Here is a 6,258-nt window from a genome sequence, read left to right on the forward strand (position 1 = left end):
TATATTCCTTCATTTTTATTTCTCTTTGTTTCTTGTCCTTTCTTTAAAAGAAAGAGGTCAACAAATCGGTGTGTACCACCACCACCACCACCACCACCACCACCACCACCACCACCACCACCACCACCACCACCACCACCGAGTTGTAGGGATCCATTATGGGCCCCTGTCTGTCTGCCTGTCTGATTCATTCGTGTTTATTTAAACGTCCTCCAATGATGGTTGTGCAGTGAAAGAAATGCGTGCCCGAGCTCGAGCTCGTGCGCAAACACACACACACACACACACACACACACACACCACACGGGGGGGGGGCAATGGGGGGTGAGGAGGAGGAGGAGGAGGAGGAGGAGGAGGAGGAGGAGGAAAGCTTGGGTTGGGTGGTTTGAGGATTTGAAGGTTTAGCCCTGCAATGTTCCTTACAACTTAAAAACTTTGTGACACACAAAGCGATATTCATTTTCTCCTTCTACTTTTCACTCTGTAGACCAAGATGGCAGACTATATCAGCCTTTGTGGAATGTGACCTTGTATTGCTTTGCCCTACTCTGCTCTGCTCTGCTCTGCTCTGCTCAACTTAACAGACGTGTTTTTGCTTTTGTTTATGATTTTTGCTTGCTTGCTCGCTCGCTCCCATGACTTGACTGTGGTTTCCCTTTCTATTACAGCACGGTGACCAGACTGCCTTGGGGTAATCAGAAAGGAGGCCAGAAGCAGTCTTTTTTCTGACGCACTGAGACTACATACCAGCCGATTTGGAGGAAAAGATATCCCTCTCTCCCTCCCTCCCTCCCTCCCTCCCTCCCTCCCTCCCTCCCTCCCTCCCTCCCTCCCTTCCTCCTTGACCCATTTTCCCTCTTTCCCGATACACTCAATAAATTTAAAGTAAATCAATGAATCAAGTCTCTAGTAATTTATTTGTTGGGATTTATTTGTTGGAAATTATCCCTCCACACCTTCGCCCCTCCCCCCACCACTCGAGGATGTCTCCCTGGGGGGGGGGCGGGGGGGTTGGGTGGACTCGTGTAGGCATACCTCTCCTCCCTTGGCTTTCCGGTCCACTTCGCTCCAGCATACCTAACTCTTTGGAAATGGTAATAGAGTTCATGACACACCCTCACAGAGAGAGGAAGAGTCCGATCGTTCACTGATTCGCTCTCAGCCAGCCTCGCCCTGACAGCTCAGGCATGTCTAAATCCGAATGTGGGCAATATTTACATGACTTGACTTGGTGCTTCTAACTTTTTCTCTCTCTTTTTTTTTTTCTTCTTTAGTATTTTTTTCTTTACCCTACAAACAGCACACTGCAGCTGTCTTCGGACACACAGCAGATCGATCCCATAACAGAGGGTTGTGAGCCACCATGGGAATAGAACTCAGGACCTCTGGAAGAACACATTCAGAACTCTTAACTGCTGACTCCATTATTTCCGATTAATGTTTAATGTTTATTTTATTTTATTTTATTTTATTTTCGGAGCTGGGGACCGAACCCAGGGCCTTGTGCTTCCTAGGCAAGCGCTCTACCACTGAGCTAAATCCCCAACCCCAATGTTTAATGTTTAAATAAATAAACCTTGTAAAGAAATTAAGCATCTTAAAACCATAGGCATGTGCATCCCCTCCTCATTCGTTCATTCCCTCGCTCATTCATTCATTCATTCAGACAGACAGACAGACAGACAGACAGACAGACAGCAACCAAAGTCTAGCCTTTAACAAAGCAAGAAAGCATACCCTGCGGGACGCACAGATGAATTCCTGAGGCTTACCCTGCAGAGCTTACATGAGGCTTAGTAAAGGACTGACCTGACAACAGCTACCTACATACGTTGAAAAGTCTACCTGGTATTGACGGATGATGACAAACTGTATGTGTGATACAAAACTGTATGTGTGGTTCCCCTTATAACTCATCTCGAAGAGCCCAGCTGTTGGGGCTCGTTCTTTTGGGGGGAAATGGAGGCTTTTCATCTTTCCCAAAGCTCCTCCTAGATCCTTTCTGTCCATCTGTCCATCCGTCCGTCCGTCCGTCTGTCCGTCCGTCCGTCCATCAAATTCTACCCTAGGCCTGCCCTTAGGTTGGTGGTCGTCCATTGAGTGCTAGTGACTTCTGACTTGTCTCTGTCTTCCCCTCTGAGAACTGTATTTAGATCTGATGCAGGCACGCAGGCAGGCAGGCAGGCAGGCAGGCAGGCAGGCAGGCAGGCAGGCAGGCAGGCCCTCCCTCGTTTTGAAACAGACAGACAGACAGACAGACAGACAGACCAAAGGGTCAATGACTGACTGCACTTAAAGGGGCTGTTGACTCCTCTTTGGAGTTACCGCTGTTTAAAACTTGCTTGATAAAATAAAGTCATCGAATCCAAACTACGCAAAGGGGACACTATAACAAATTACGACTGCTTGTGTATATAGAAAACAGGGTTTTTTCTTTCCCTTATTCCATTATGTATGTTTGCTTTTCTTCAAGAATAAAACCGGCTAGGTGGTGCCTCGGAGACTTTTTTTTTTTTCCCCCCAGGAGTCCCTTCGGGCCCTGCCAGCGGGAGCCTGGACCTCTGAGGCCAGAGAGGGTGTGCTGTATCCCCGGCTCGCTCCCTCCCTCCTGGGATCAATCTAAAAAATGGACAGTTTTGGACACAAGCTTAAGTAATGTTCAGCTCATTCATGCAAGAGAGATGTAGGAAGGACAACACCCCCACCCCCACCCCCACCCCTACCCCCACCCGACCAAATAATACCCTAACCAATAAAAACTAGCTCCTTACTCCTCCGCCTGAGGATTTCTGCGGTCTCATGGTTTGTTCTTGGTTGTTGTTGTTGTTGTTGTTGTTGTTGTTGTTGTTTTGTTTTGTTTTGTTTTGTTTTGTTTTGTTTTGTGTTTTTCAGACTTTAAGACAAATGTAGGGGTTGGGGATTTAGCTCAGTGGTAGACCGCTTGCCTAGGAAGCACAAGGCCCCGGGTTCGGTCCTCAGCTCCGAAGAAAAAGGAAGAAAAAAACAAAAACAATAAGACAAATGCTTGTTGTGATTCTCATTTCATTTCAAGGCTGCTATTCTCTAAATCAGAAGGACTCCCTTACAATTCTTCATGGGTAAACTTGCTTTACATCCCTGACATCAACAACAAAAAGAATTCAGAAAGTGGTGATGGACCAATCTGTTTGGGTGTTTCTTGCCTGCTTGACCTTGACTCGCACAAGAGAGCATAGAGAATAAAATAAAGTAGGTGGATGGAGAGATGGCACCGTCGTTAAGAGCACTGATTGCTCTTACAGCGGTCCTGAGTTCAATACCCAGCCAACACATGGCGGCTTGCAACCATCTGTAATTGTCAATCATGCCCTCTTCTGGGGTGTCTGAAGACACCTACAGGGTACTCGAATAGACATAAAACAAACAAACAAACAAACAAACAAACAAATCTTTAACAATTAAAAACAAAAAGAATAAAATAAAGCGAAGGACCCGCCTTGGAGACCTGCCCGGTATTGCTCCAGAGTCTACTTTTTAAAACACAGAGGTAGGGGTTGGGGTTTTAGCTCAGTGGTAGAGTCCTTGCCTAGCAAGCTCAAGGACCTGGGTTCAGTCCTCAGCTCTGGGAGAAGAAAAAAAATACACACACACACACACACACACACAGAGAGAGAGAGAGAGAGAGAGAGAGAGAGAGAGAGAGAGTTTGACAGCAATAAAAAACAAAACAAAACCACTTTAAAATACAGAGATGTAAGGATACTCAGAGGGCTCAGAGGAAGCAACCAAGTGTTTGTTATATGGGTGCCAACAATATGGTTCATCTCTTCTTCTCTTCCACGTGGCATGGTGGCCAAGGTGGTGGGGAAACCACACAGTGAAAGGAATTGAACTACAGCACACAAGCAAGTCTCCCTCCCAGACATGAATAAAACTGAAATTAGGCTAAATGTACAATGAAAGGAAGCCAGGTGTTCGTGCATGTCTTTATTTCCATCATTCAAGAGGCAGAGGTGTTTAGAACTGTGTCTCTGTGAGATAGAGGAAGGCAGGCAGGCAGGCAGGCAGGCAGGCAGGCAGGCAGGCAGGCAGGCAGGCCTGATCTAGGTACTGATTTCCAGGTCTATGTGCAGACACCCCTGACTCAAATAAAGGAGTGAAAAGGAAAAAAAAATACAATTCACCTGGAAGGGTCAGCCAGCCATCAGATGCAGTGAACTAGAAAATTGGGATTCTCAACTGAGGCCTGTTCCCTCCCTCCCTCCCTCCCTCCCTCCCTCCCTCCCTCCCTCCCTCCCTTCCTTCCTTCCTTCCTTCCTTCCTTCCTTCCTTCCTGGCTTACAGACAGCCAGGTCCAAGCCCAAAAGAGTCCAGCAAGGAGCTTAGAGACTATGAGAGAGTGCACAGGTGTTCTAGGGAGGAATCAGCTCACCACCCAGCATCCCCATTTGGGTTCTTGTGCAATCGACACAGGGAGATTGACAATCTGGAATTTAGTGAGAAATCAAACAAGGGACACAGAATGCAAAATATTTATTTACACAGCAAGTGGGTCAGTTGGATTAGCAAGCTAGGACACCCACCCCCGACCCCATCCCAGCCCCCTACCACTGCCGGGTCTCCCTTCCTTGTTATCCCTTTCTCATGCCTCCCTCAATATGGGCACACAGGACCAGGAACATGTTTCTCTCAAAAACGCGTTTTCTGCTGTGAACTCAGTCTGGCAGAGAGTGAGTGGGTGAAGGATCCCTAAAGACCAGAGGGTTTATTAGAGGAAGGCTACCTCACAGTGTTCTTCACACCAGGAACAACAACAACAACAACAACAACAACAACAACAACAACAACAACAGCAACAGCAACAGCAACAGCAACAGCAACAGCAACAGCAACAATGAATCAACAAATGGTGGACAGGAGATGAGCAGGGATGCTGGGGGGATGGGAGGGAGGGTAGGGCTGGTGAATCTGCACCTCCCTGAAGGTCTGCCTGTGAAATACTGGTTGATATATGCCTAGTTGAGGACAATATTCCCCTCTCCTGTGGTTTTCAATGGGACATGACTTCATTGCCAGAGACTATGGAATTGTTTCCATTTTCCCCTTCAAGAACTGTGTTTAGATCTGTTACAGACAGGCTCTGGGTTTTGAAACAAACAAACAAACAAACACACACACACACACACACACACACACACACACACACACACACACACAACGAGAGAGAGAGAGAGAGAGAGAGAGAGAGAGAGAGAGAGAGAATAGAGAAAAACAGAGACAGACACAAGAGAATTTGATCTCTCTCTCTCTCTCTCTCTCTCTCTCTCTCTCTCTCTCTTTCTCTCCCCCTCCCCCCTCCCCTAGTTTCTCAGACTGGGTTTCTCTGTATTCGTCTGTAGGGCGGGAAGGACTGAAACTCTCAGATTCACCTTTCTCTGCCTCCCTAGTGCTGCTTTGATGGTAGTTTGGGGAGATTGGGATAGGAAGTAAAAAAGCTTGAGTGCTGATATCAAAGCCTCCCCTCCCCCCCACATGCATGCATGCATACACACACACACACACACACACACACACACACACACACACACACACCCCTACCTGTCTCCTTCACACAGTTATTAAAAACTTTTTAACTGTGATTTAGAAAGTGTCTAGGGCTGGAGAGATGGCTCAGCGGTTAAGAGCACCCGATTACTCTTCCAGAGGTCCTGAGTTCAATTCCCAGCAACCACATGGTGGCTCACAACCATCTGTAAAGAGATCCGAAGCCCTCTTCTGGTGTATCTGAAGACAGCTACAGTGTACTTATATATAATAAATGAATAAATCTTTAAAAAAAAAAAAAAAAAAGAAAGTGTCTAGATCATAGCTTCAGAGTCAGCACATCCTCTCCATACAGAAGACACTGACTGACTGACTGACTGACTGACTGACGGACGGACGGACGGACGGACGGACGGACACACACACACACACACACACACACACACACACACACACACACACACAAATACATATTTATATATTTAAAATGATGCTTAAAAAAAACCCGTCTTCCTGTATAACGGAGGTTTAAAGGGAATCTGGCTGACAGCACGTTTTTGTGGTGTTTTAATTCCTTTTTTTTTTTTTTAACCAAATAGGAGGGAGATCTGTTGTCCCTTTTATTAAAAGCCAAAGTATTAAGTGGCGAGCCGATGTTTCAACTTTCACCATTCTGTTCCTTTCACCAAAAAGAGGGGGTTCTTTGGCTTTTCCTTTCCTTTTTGAAACAAAACC

At 46.5% G+C, this 6,258-nt stretch overlaps 1 long non-coding RNA gene across 1 annotated transcript in view; it reads left to right on the forward strand.

Annotated features, from left to right (window-relative positions):
• Positions 1–897, forward strand: part of LOC147997228 (uncharacterized) — an 18,344-nt gene extending 17,447 nt beyond the window's left edge. The window contains exon 3 of the long non-coding RNA XR_015648073.1: positions 669–897. This is a non-coding gene — a long non-coding RNA (uncharacterized LOC147997228). The remainder of the gene's footprint in view (positions 1–668) is intronic.
• Positions 898–6,258: the final 5,361 nt, after the last annotated feature.

This window comes from Rattus norvegicus, unplaced genomic scaffold, assembly GCF_021556685.1.
Source record: "Rattus norvegicus strain SHRSP/BbbUtx unplaced genomic scaffold, alternate assembly SHRSP_T2T unassigned-0000209, whole genome shotgun sequence".
Classification (NCBI taxonomy): Eukaryota; Metazoa; Chordata; class Mammalia; order Rodentia; family Muridae; genus Rattus; species Rattus norvegicus.